This window comes from Oncorhynchus gorbuscha, linkage group LG14, assembly GCF_021184085.1.
Source record: "Oncorhynchus gorbuscha isolate QuinsamMale2020 ecotype Even-year linkage group LG14, OgorEven_v1.0, whole genome shotgun sequence".
NCBI lineage: Eukaryota > Metazoa > Chordata > Actinopteri > Salmoniformes > Salmonidae > Oncorhynchus > Oncorhynchus gorbuscha.
Genome location: NC_060186.1, coordinates 75,952,489 through 75,964,962, shown reverse-complemented (window position 1 = coordinate 75,964,962; position 12,474 = coordinate 75,952,489). Strand labels below are relative to the sequence as shown.

The 12,474-nt window shown below is 40.4% G+C and overlaps 1 protein-coding gene across 1 annotated transcript in view; it reads right to left on the bottom strand.

The window, feature by feature from the left end:
- Nucleotides 1–10,012, bottom strand: part of LOC123995409 (sushi domain-containing protein 6-like) — a 69,222-nt gene extending 59,210 nt beyond the window's left edge. The window contains exon 1 of the mRNA XM_046298992.1: nt 9,820–10,012. The gene's annotated coding sequence lies outside the window, so the exon portion shown is untranslated. The remainder of the gene's footprint in view (nt 1–9,819) is intronic.
- Between the last annotated feature and the right edge of the window lie 2,462 nt (nt 10,013–12,474).

Sequence of the window (12,474 nt, the reverse complement as noted above, 5' to 3'; positions counted from 1 at the left end):
ATCCGATGTTGGATCGTTTTCATTGTCGCTCTCGTCACTTTCATCCGGAGGCAATACCCCGCTGAGCTCATGCTGCCCCTTCAACACGCAGCAGTCCAGCCTTTCAAAACCTGTTGATGATAGTGGATTTTTTGACAATGCTCCACGCTGTCAGGACCCACTGGCAGACTTGACCATAAGTTGCTCTTCGCATGCGGCCCTTTTTAGTGAAGGATTTCTCCCCACTTGTCATCCAAGCCTCCCACTGAACAAGGAGCGCCACCTTAAATGCACGATTTACACTGATGTCGAGTGGCTGCAAATACTTTGGGCCATCTGCTTTTCTTCCCTCTGAAAGCATTTTGTTGTCTTTTTGCACTGAGTCAGTTCCTCACGCTGCTGTTTCCAACGTCTTATCATCGACTCATTAAGGCCAAGCTCCCGTGCAGCAGCTCTATTTCCTTTTCCAACAGCCAGATCGATCGCCTTCAACTTGAAAGCTGCATCATATGCATTTCTCCGTATCTTTGCCATGATGAGGGTGACAAAATAACTACCGTAATCAGAATGATGGGAAGTTTGAGTGCGCTCGATTTACATCACATTATGTGACGGTGCTCAGTTTTTTGGCGGCATGAATCTTGTGAAAGCGGGAAAAATCCATAAATTAGCCGCGTCATTGTATAAACCGCAAGGTTCAAAGCGTGGGAATAAAGCGGTTTATAGTCCCGAAATTACGGTATTCATATTCATCTTAGCTACCTTAGAAGCAGAGCCTAAAATTGACTTTTTGGTCCACCAGCTACTCAAATTGTTTTTACCAGCCAAAATATATATTTTGGCCCTAATTACATCAAAGAAACTAAAAACGTATGACCATGTTTTGTAAATGTTTCTAAAACAAGAAAGGTATTAGTAACAAGTAAATGTGGTATATTGCTCAATTTCTTTACCTTTTTTTGTAGCCCGAGTCTTTAAACCAAAATATCAGATGAGACAAAATGTTTAGCTGCCTCTTTAAAGGGCGGGAGGTTACTGTGGTAACGGGGCCACTTGAGGTTTTGTGTGTGTGAGATTTGGGATCTGACTTGGGCGTCTCTTCGCTATCAGTTGAAGCAGCAGACTCAAGCTACGTTGAAAGACATCCTAGCTTATGATTAACACGATGTAAATAACCAAGAAACACGAGGACAAAGTCTCACTTTGGAGACTTCCTAGATTTAATTAGACAATCTTCTATCCCTGTGCACAGCGCCTCCAAAAATGAATCTATCAGCATTTCACTCAGAGTATACAGCTCTCCTGCCAGGCATTGTTGCTACCTCAGGTGGTATATAGGATTCATATTTTTTAAGTGTGATTAGCAACTATGAAACAAAACAGCTACTGCAGCATTTTTCTACAATAAAATCGGAAAGCATGTGCTCATACTTGACTATTTTTATTCACAAATGTAATGCTCGCACTGTAGAGATCTACAAATTGACCACACGCCAACATGGCTGGTAAAATATAGATTCTTACCCGCCAATACCTAAATCTACCTGCATTTGGCGGATGACGGGTGTTCATTTTATGCCCCGTTTAGAAGCGTTTACTTTGCAGGCTGAGTATCATTTACTGAAGCCACATCATTCAAAAAGAAAGGCTACATCTAACATTTCTGCCTAGAATGAATGAATGAGTGAATGAATGTTCACGATTCACTAATTATTTGGATTGACATGAATTTGATTCTTTGGGATTGAACCGAATCTCAACTAAATACAAACGAAGAAGTGAATCGTGATTTAGTCAACAAAAATATATAGTTTAAAATGAATCATGTGAATTGTTTAAAAAAAGTAAATCAACTTTGTATGACCTTATTCGCCAGTGTCTGCGAATGCTTTTTTTTGTGTGGGGGGTATGACAAACAGTTAACTAGAGGGTACAAAATATGTTTTGAATTGGCTCCCTAATGAATCTGTTCTCTATCCTATTTTATAGGCCTGCCTGCTGCTGTAATGCCCGACTGTAACTCAATCCTTGAGCAATGGCCCCCTTGCCTCGCACTATGTAGGTTAAGCACACAAACACAGATGTTCTCGAGTCATTCTGATCCTGTTTTTTTTTTTAAACTGTGCCTAAATAAAATTATGTATTAAATTAATTTCCATTACTTTTCTTAAAATGTTTCAGATTGTATTATTTTCCAAAACTTTTCCAGGCCTGGAAAACACAATTTTAAAATCTCAGGACTTCGCCAGGATTTTCAAGAATGTAAGAACTCTGGATAATAGAAGACGAGAATGTAAGAACACTGGATAATAGAAGACTAGAATGTAAGAACACTGGATAATAGAAGACGAGAATGTAAGAACACTGGATAATAGAAGACGAGAATGTAAGAACACTGGATAATAGAAGACGAGAATGTAAGAACACTGGATAATAGAAGACGAGAATGTAAGAACTCTGGATAATAGAAGACGAGAATGTAAGAACTCTGGATAATAGAAGACTAGAATGTAAGAACACTGGATAATAGAAGACGAGAATGTAAGAACTCTGGATAATAGAAGACGAGAATGTAAGAACTCTGGATAATAGAAGACGAGAATGTAAGAACTCTGGATAATAGAAGACTAGAATGTAAGAACACTCGATAATACAAGACGAGAATGTAAGAACACTGGATAATAGAAGACTAGAATGTAAGAACTCTGGATAATAGAAGACTAGAATGTAAGAACACTGTATAATAGAAGACGAGAATGTAAGAACACTGGATAATAGAAGACGAGAATGTAAGAACACTGGATAATAGAAGACGAGAATGTAAGAACACTGGATAATAGAAGACGAGAATGTAAGAACACTGGATAATAGAAGACGAGAATGTAAGAACACTGGATAATAGAAGACGAGAATGTAAGAACACTGATAATAGAATATAAGAACACTGGATAATAGAAGACGAGAATGTAAGAACTCTGGATAATAGAAGACTAGAATATAAGAACACTGGATAATAGAAGACGAGAATGTAAGAACACTGGATAATAGAAGACGAGAATGTAAGAACACTGGATAATAGAAGACGAGAATGTAAGAACACTGGATAATAGAAGACTAGAATGTAAGAACTCTGGATAATAGAAGACGAGAATGTAAGAACACTGTATAATAGAAGACGAGAATGTAAGAACACTGGATAATAGAAGACTAGAATGTAAGAACACTGTATAATAGAAGACGAGAATGTAAGAACACTGGATAATAGAAGACGAGAATGTAAGAACACTGTATAATAGAAGACGAGAATATAAGAACACTGGATAATAGAAGACTAGAATGTAAGAACTCTGGATAATAGAAGACAGACTCGATATACAGAAATGTAATGAAAAAGGAACCGCACTTCAGAAATCAGCTCAATGTAACTGAAGAATCCATAGCATATAACCACTTCTGGGGAAATTGTAACACACTAAACAAACATGAATAGGTATTGATTCAAAACAGGGATGTTCTCCAATCGTTTTACATTTACATTTAAGTCATTTAGCAGACACTCTTGCTCTATAACAAAGAACAAACAGCAAAAACATATACGTGATCAATTACAAATCTTACAATCAGCTGTTAAAGACTACCAGAACCTACTGGATTTTCCATTTACGTTGAATGAACTACAGGACAAAATACCGACCCAGAAGGCCTGTGGAGTTGATGGTATACTAAATGACAAAATATACAGACCACAAATTGGCTATACTTTAAAAAGGAATCATCCTCGTCTTTGACATCATTCTCAATATTTGGAACCAAGGACTGATCACACCAATCCACAAAAGTGAAGACAAATTTGACCCCAATTACTACCGTGGGATATGCATGAACAGCAACCTTAGGGAAATCCTCTGTGTTATCATTAATAGCAGACTCCTATAATTTCCTCAGTGAAAACAATGTACTGAACAAATGTCAAATTGGCTTTATACCAAATATACGACTGATCGCATATTTCACCCTGCACATCCTAATTAACAAACAATCAAACCAAAACAATGGCAAAGTCTTCTCATGCCGTGTTGACTCCAAAAAAGCGTTTGACTCAATTTGGCACGAGGGTCTGCTATACAAACTGATGGAAAGTAGTGTTGGGGGAGAAACATACTATAAAAACCATATACACAAACAAGTGTGCAGCTAAAATTGGCAAAAAATACATTTCTTTCCACAGGGCCGTGGGTTAAGACAGGGATGCAGCTTAAGTCCCACTCTCTTCAACATGTACAGTTACAGTCTGACGTTTACATACACCTTAGCCAAATACATTTAAACTCAGTTTTTTCACAATTACTGACATTTGACCTTAGTAAAAAAAAAATCCCTGTCTTAGGTCAGTTAGGATCACTACTTTATTTCAAGACTGTGAAATGTCAGAATAATAGTAGAGAGAATGATTTATTTTGGCTATTATTTCTTGCATCACATTCACAGTGGGTCAGAAGTTTAGTATTTAGTATTAGTATTTGGTAGCGTTGCCTTTAAATTGTTTAACTTGGGTCAAATGTTTAGGGTAGCCTTCCCCAACCTTCCCACAATAAGTTGGGTGAATTTTGGCCCATTCCTCCTCACAGAGCTGGTGTAACTGAGCTAGGTCTGTAGGCCTCCTTGCTCACACACGCCTTCAGGGCTTTGTGATCGCCACTCCAATACCGTGACTTTGTTGTCGTTAAGCCATTTTGTCACAACCTTGGAAGTATGCTTGGGGTCATTGTCCATTTGGAAGACCCATTTGCGACCAAGCTTTAACTTCCTGACTGATGTCTTGAGATGTTGCTTCAATATATCCACATAATTTTCCTTCCACATGATGCCATCTATTTTGTGAAGTGCACCAGTCCCTTTTGCAGTAAAGCACCCCCACAACATGATGCTGTGACCCACGTACTACACTGTTGGGATCGTGTTCTTTAGTTTGCAAGCATCCCCCTTTTTCTGCCAAACACAACAATGGTCATTATGGCCAAACAGTTATATTTTTGTTTCATCAGACCGCAGGACATTTCTCCAAATAGTACAATATTTGTGCCCATGTGCAGTTGCAAACCATAGTCTGGCTTTTTTATGGCGGTTTTGGAGCAGTGTCTTCTTCCTTGCTGAGCAGCCTTTCAGGTTATGCCTATATAGGACTTGTTTTACTGTGGAAATAGATCGCTTTGTACCGGTTTCCTCCAGCATCTTTACAAGGTCCTTTGCTGTTGTTCTGGGATTGATTTGCACTTTTCGCACCAAAGTCCGTTCATCTCTAGGAGACAGAACGCATCTCCTTCCTGAGCGGTATGACAGCTCTGTTTGTACAGATGAACGTGGTACCTTCAGGTGTTTGGAAATTGCTCCCAAGGATGAACCAGACTTGTGGAGATCTACAATTTTTTTCTGAGGTCTGATTTCTTTTGATTTTCCCATGATGTCCAGCAAAGAGGCACTACATTTGAAGGTAGGCCGTGAAATACATCCAAAGATACACCTCCAATTGACTGAAATTATGTCAATTAGCCTATCAGAAACTTCTAAAGCCATTACATCATTTTCTGGAATTTTTCAAGTTGTTGAAAGGCACCGTCAACTTAGTGTATGTAAACTTCTGACCCACTGGAATTGTGATACAGTGAATAAGTGAAATAATCTGTCTGTAAACAATTGTTGGAAAAAAGACTTGTGTTATGCATGAAGTAGATATCCTAACCAACTTGCCAAAATTATAGTGGTTTAACAAGAAATATGTGGAGTGGATGACAAAAACAGTTTTAATGACTCCAACCTAAGTGTATGTAAACTTCCGACTTCAACTGTATATCAATGAATTGGCGAGGGCACTAGAACAGTCTGCAGCACCCGGCCTCCCCCTACTAGAATCTGAAGTCAAATGTCTACTGTTGATGATCTGGTGCTTCTGTTCCCAATCAAGGAGGGCCTACAGCAGCACCTAGATCTGTTCCCAACCAAGGAGGGCCTACAGCAGCACCTAGATCTGTTCCCAACCAAGGAGGGCCTACAGCAGCACCTAGATCTGTTCCCAACCAAGGAGGGCCTACAGCAGCACCTAGATCTGTTCCCAACCAAGGAGGGCCTACAGCAGCACCTAGATCTGTTCCCAACCAAGGAGGGCCTACAGCAGCACCTAGATCTGTTCCCAACCAAGGAGGGTCTACATCAGCACCTAGATCTGTTCCCAACCAAGGAGGGCCTACAGCAGCACCTAGATCTGTTCCCAACCAAGGAGGGTCTACAGCAGCACCTAGATCTTCTGCACAGAGTAATTTTTTTAAATCCCTTATTTTACCAGGTAAGTTGACTGAGCACACGTTCTCATTTGCAGCAACGACCTGGGGAATAGTTACAGGGGAGAGGAAGGGGATGAATGAGCTAATTGTAAACTGGGGATTATTAGGTGACCGTGATGGTTTGAGGGCCAGATTGGGAATTTATCTAGGACACCGGGGTTAACACCCCTACTCTTACGATAAGTGTCATGGGATCTTTAATGACCTCAGAGAGAGTCAGGACACCCGTTTAAGGTCCCATCCGAAAGACGGCACCCTACACAGGGCAGTGTCCCCAATCACTGCCCTGGGGTATTGGGATATTTTTTTAGACCAGAGGAAAGAGTGCCTCCAACACCACTTCCAGCAGCATCTAGTCTCCCATCCAGGAACTGACCGGGACCAACCCTGCTTAGCTTCCGGGGTGGCAGCTAGTGGTTAGAGTGTTGGACTAGTAACCAGAAGGTTGCAAGTTCATATCCCCGAGCTGTTGTTCTGCCCCTGAACAGGCAGTTAACCCACTGTTCCTAGACCGTAATTGAAAATAAGAATTCGTTCTTAACTGACTCGCCTAGTTAAATAAAGATAAAAATTTAAAATGAAAAAGGTGGTATGCTGCCGGCATAAATCTCAGTAAGACAAAAATAATGGTGTTCCAAAAAAAGGTCCAGTTGTCAGGACCAGAAATACAAATTCCATCTAGACATCGTTTCCCTAGAGCACACAAAAAACTAAACATACATCGGCCTAAACATCAGCACCACAGGTAACTTCCACAAAGCTGTGAAATATCTGAGAGACGAGGCAAAAAAGGGCCTTCTACGGCATCAACAGGAACATTAAATTTGACATCCCAGTCTGGCAAAAAAAATAAAAAATCAGTTTAAGATCCCATTGCCCCGCATGGTTGTAATGTCTGGGTTCAGCTAACCAACCAATAATTCACAAAATGGGACAAAGACCATATTGAGACGACGCAGAATTCTGCAAAAACATCCTGTGTACAAAGTAAAACACCAAATAATGCATGCAGAGCACAATTAGGACAATACCCTTTAATTATCAAAATCCAGAAAAGAGCTGTTAAATTCTGCAACCACCTAAAAGGAAGCGATTCCCAAGCGATTGCCTACCGAGAGCTAACCTGGAAAAGAGTCCCCTAAGCAAGCTGGTCCTGTGGCTCTGTTCACAAACACAAACAGACCCCACAGAGCCCCAGGACAGCAACACAATTAGACCCAACCAAATCATGAGAAAACAAAAAGATAATTACTTGACACATTGGGAAGAATTAACAAAAAAACATGCTATTTGGCCCAAACCAGAGTACACAGTGGCAGAATACCTGACCACTGTGACTGAGCATAGCCTTGCTATTGAGAAAGGCCGCCGTAGGCAGACCTGGCTCTCAAGAGAAGACAGGCTATGTGCAGCACACTGCCCACAAAATGAGGTGGAAACTGAGCTGTGCTTCCTAACAATGCATGACCATATTAGAGACTCATATTTCCCTCAGATTACACAGACCAACAAAGATTTTTAAAACAAACCCGATCTGTTCGGGGAAATTCCAGTGTGCCATCACAGAAGCAACATGTGTTGTGACCTGTTGCCACAAGAAAAGGGCAACCAGTGACGAACAAACACAAATTATAAAAACAACCCATCTTTATGTTTATTTATGCTCCCCTTTGTACTTTAACAATGTGCACATCATTACAACACGGTACATAATAACATTTATAATGTTTTTATTCCTTTGAAAGTCTTGTGAGTGTAATGTTTACTGTTGATTTCACTTTTGTTTATTATCTATTATACTTGATTTGTAAACATATGTATGTTTCCCATGCCAATAAAGCCCTTTGAATTGAATAAGTGAAGGAGAAAGATAGCGAGTAGAAGATAGGGGCTCGGCATGGAGAGCATGAGAAATCGAGGGAGAGAGAGAGTAGCATGGAAGCAGAGAAAGAAAGCCTTTTGTTATGGAGGCCATTATGTGGTGTAAACCCATGCAGGAGCATCTCTATGTGCTACTGCACGAGAGAGCGCGAGAAGGGACATTTACCTTTTCATTTCTGAGATTTCAAAACGTTTTGGGGATCAAGTAGTAATCAAATTGTACTTATTGCTTATTTTGTTGTCATTATTGCTTTGTAATGAGCCATTATGTTAATCGGGCTATGATATATGACCACAATGCTTAAGCATTAGCATTTACACTTTGGGGAGGGGGGAATAGAAAAATATGTTTTATTTTATTTATTTAACTGCGCCTAGTAAACTTGGCCAAATTGAATTAGCAAATGCCCTCATAGTACAGCGGATGCTTCAATGGCCCGAGTCACACGCACCGACACGTGCAACTGTACTGATTGCAGTGCGCAGGACCGACTGTATATGTCCGTCCGCATTCGCTGCTGCTGGATAAAACACCGAGCAGAAACGGCACTGTAATCTATGCCAAAATGTCACATATCCAAGGATCGTCAAACAAGTCTATATTTTGATATATTGCAACAATGTTTCACAAAACAGCTATGATGAAGTGTAGCAGATCTAGCAGGTGAGAACAATGTAGTACACACTATAGGGTGACATGCATTGTTATAGGCATCTGCTTGCATGTCAGGACACAAGGTTATAAAGTTGGGAAATATGATTAATGATAGCCAATTTTACAGCACTAACGTAACCACTATCACGATGTACCACCGTAACTAATAACTTAGCTACTGTCCAAAGCTGATGATCTGATTTATTAGACAAAGGTTAGAGACAAAGAGTTATTGTATTATTATATTATTATTATTATATTATATTATTTATTATATTATATATTATTGTAACAAAATAGTCCCAAGTCTGTTGTAAAACCACCCATTTAAACGGGATGGGCAGCTCTATACTGTAATAACACTGATTGTATGCATTTTATCCACTGCTTCTCGTTAGGTTATTATGGTATTACTATACTGGTAGTGAGGTATTATGGTAGCTATGGTTATCTATTTTACTTGGGCATCGTCATCCACAACGGGTTTCCTTCCTCATTGCAGTGGCCCTTGCCCGTCCTCTCTCCTCCCTCTACCTCTGTCGTGGCAGCAGACCCACTAACAGACATGTCATTGTTGGTTTACAAACACTTTTGACGGCTCAAATAGCCTTTGAAGGGTCAGAGTCTATGAAATGAGATTCATTAGCTAGTAGATCATAGCTCTAGCCAGCCTTATCCTAGACCGAGGACATTGTTGAGCGCACACGGGTAGAAGACAGCCAATAAGACAGATGTTATCGTAAATGACAATAGTATTAGCTACACACAAGTTGGTAACATTGTTTTTCCACAGGTTCAAAACATAGACAATTAGGCCCAAGCCAAAGAGGCCGATATCAAAAGCAGTATACTGACAGAGGGAGAACATAGATAGCAGTGGCACAAGCCAGAGTGATCCCGTACGCTTAGCTAGCTACTGTACAGCTAGCTTGAGAGAGAAAAAAAAACAAGATTGAAAACACTTACCAACGAAAAGGCTCCCTTCAAGCCCTCCTCTCCGTTCTCACTGTCTGGTCATGGACTCGAATAGCCAGACAGACTATCCTCCAATTGATTTGTTTTTTTAATCACGAATAGTGTTTTCCTGCGGTGTTGTCGCTTCTTCCGCTTCGTCACAAACAGCCAGACCGTTTCTTTCTCACTGCGAGAAGAGGGGAAGCGGAAACACGTCAGCAGCCTCGCTTTTTTTTTCTCCCGTACACGGTTTCCGTGGGTAGTAGAAGACTGTGGTCAGGGTATCTTTATTATGCTACTGTAGAATGAAGACGGGCATTCATTTATTAAGCGTCAAATGGACTTTATCCGTTATAATTGTAATGTACCACAGTAAATTGTTTTTACTCGGTGAAGCCCAGGCCAGCAGGTCTACTGAAAATCATTGGGACCAGACCAATTTTGTTAGCCCGGTGACTTGGCCCGAGCGGATAGTTTGACTGCGAGAGGGCGGGCAGGTCCACAATGTACTGTGTGAACCAATTATTTATTTTGATAGACCTTGGATTGCAGATAATATGGGTGCGTTTGTAAATTCACTCTGGCTATCAACGCGTGTTTATCAGATGTTATTGCGTGTGAAGCGAAATTCTTGTGATATGTCCAGTGTCGGTAAACGTCGGCAAAAAAGCGTAATTAAATTGTTGCCAGCAGCACAGTTACAGTCACCAACGCTTTAGATAACATGAAAACATCCTAACCACCTCTGCTAGGTTAAGTAAAATGGTCAAAGGTGTTCCCTTGTTGTGTTGCTCATTTGCGTCTGGAAATAGCTAGTCAACTTAAGTACTTCACTGCCGTTGTAAGGTCAGAACACTCAGATCAACCCTACTCCTCTGTAAGAGCGTCCAGTGTGCGCTCTGAATTGACGAACTATCCAGAGCACACTCTGACAAACTGGAGGCAATTTACGAACGCACCCTATGAGAACACAGATAAAATAAACAGACATTTCACTGGATTTTTTAAATGTGAAGCATCCGCTTACTGTTTCCATCCACTACCAAATATGGTAGTGAGAGGAAGCCCACTGGAGCGCAGTGGGATAAGATGGAACGAGATGGATTTTAGCCGATATTATTCAAATGTTCTTATCGATTAAACATTTAATCTCAATATAGTTGTCGGTTTCCAAAACTAGAATCTGTTATGAACAGAGTGGACTAAGGTTTGTAAACTTTAACCTTTGCAAAACTTTTAAAGATCGCGTTGTTTTTTGAGTACAAAGGCGAATTGTTACTGCACACGCGCACTTCATAGGGTAGACGTTCCCTATAACGAAAAACATGCAGATGATGCTAGAACGCACCAATAGGATCTCGCTTTCTTGTGCTTGGCTGTGCCCACTATGACTCATTTGTTCTCATTGGAAACGACAGGCGGTGGTATATCAATTCGCTTCAATTCAATTCGCTTTATTGGCATGACGTAACAATGTAAATATTGCCAAAGCTCATTTGGGATATTTACAATATAAAAAATAAATAAGAATGAGAATCAAAATTGTCAACGGGACAACAGTAACAACAATAACCAAGGGTCAAAATAACCAACACATTCAACAATAACAATAAGCATACAGTAGAGTACATGTGCAGGTTGATTGGTCTGTCAGCCACTGTCCCTCAATTTATTGCAGGCAGCAATATAGTGCGCTGCCAACCCACAGCTCTCTGCGTCCTCCCCCAACAAGACGGGTAAAGCCTATCCTCATCAGAGAGGTCTATATCTTGGTTTAGTTACAAAAATCTTTGAGGAGAAGCTTTGATCCCACCGGTAAGCCATATTGGCACTCCTTAGAAAAGCCGCATTCCATGGGAATGAATGGAATCCTTCGGTATTTCATTTACATGGTTCGTGGACAAAATGTAAATGCATTTATGTATTATTGTGTTGTTGTAGTGGGAAGAGTAATATTAATACTTTCAAAAAATCATACTTTAAGGAAAATGGTTTTATATATTTGATTTGTATGTTTAGTTCACATATAATTTTAAAGTATGCGTTAAGGTGTCTGTAATAGAGTAAACGTGGCTAAAACAAATGTAGACGTTAGTAAATGCATATATACAGCTTCCAAAATATGTTTTACAATTGTAGGGGAGTGCCAAGATGGAGGCGCGAGGGTTTCAAACCAGCACACTCTGTGACGTAAAAGAGGGTATCTATAAATCATTGATGTGAACCTTTTTGGTGTGTTAGTAAATTCACTCTGGAGTGCACGCTCATAAATTCAGAGCGTTGTCAGATTGTCCTCTTAAATTCAGAGCGTTGTCAGATTGTCCTCATAAATTCAGAGCATTTCTCTTTCGGAGGACACACTGGACGCTCTGGCCGAGGAGTAGAGTTGATCCGAGCGTTCTCTGACCTCACAACCGCAATCAAGCACCCAGGCTAAAAAAGAGATGACACCTCACTCTGACCATTTTACTCTCACTAGCAGAACTGGTTAGGCTGTTTATGTTATCCAGAGCGTTGGTGACTGTAACTGTGATGTTGGCAACAATTTAATTATGCTTTTTTTGCTGACGTTTAATGGCACCGGCCATATTCAACCGGTGTTGAGCGTTAGTAAAATCCATCAATTATTCTGTGCTCGGAAATCGGAGTAGGTAGCCAGAGTGAATT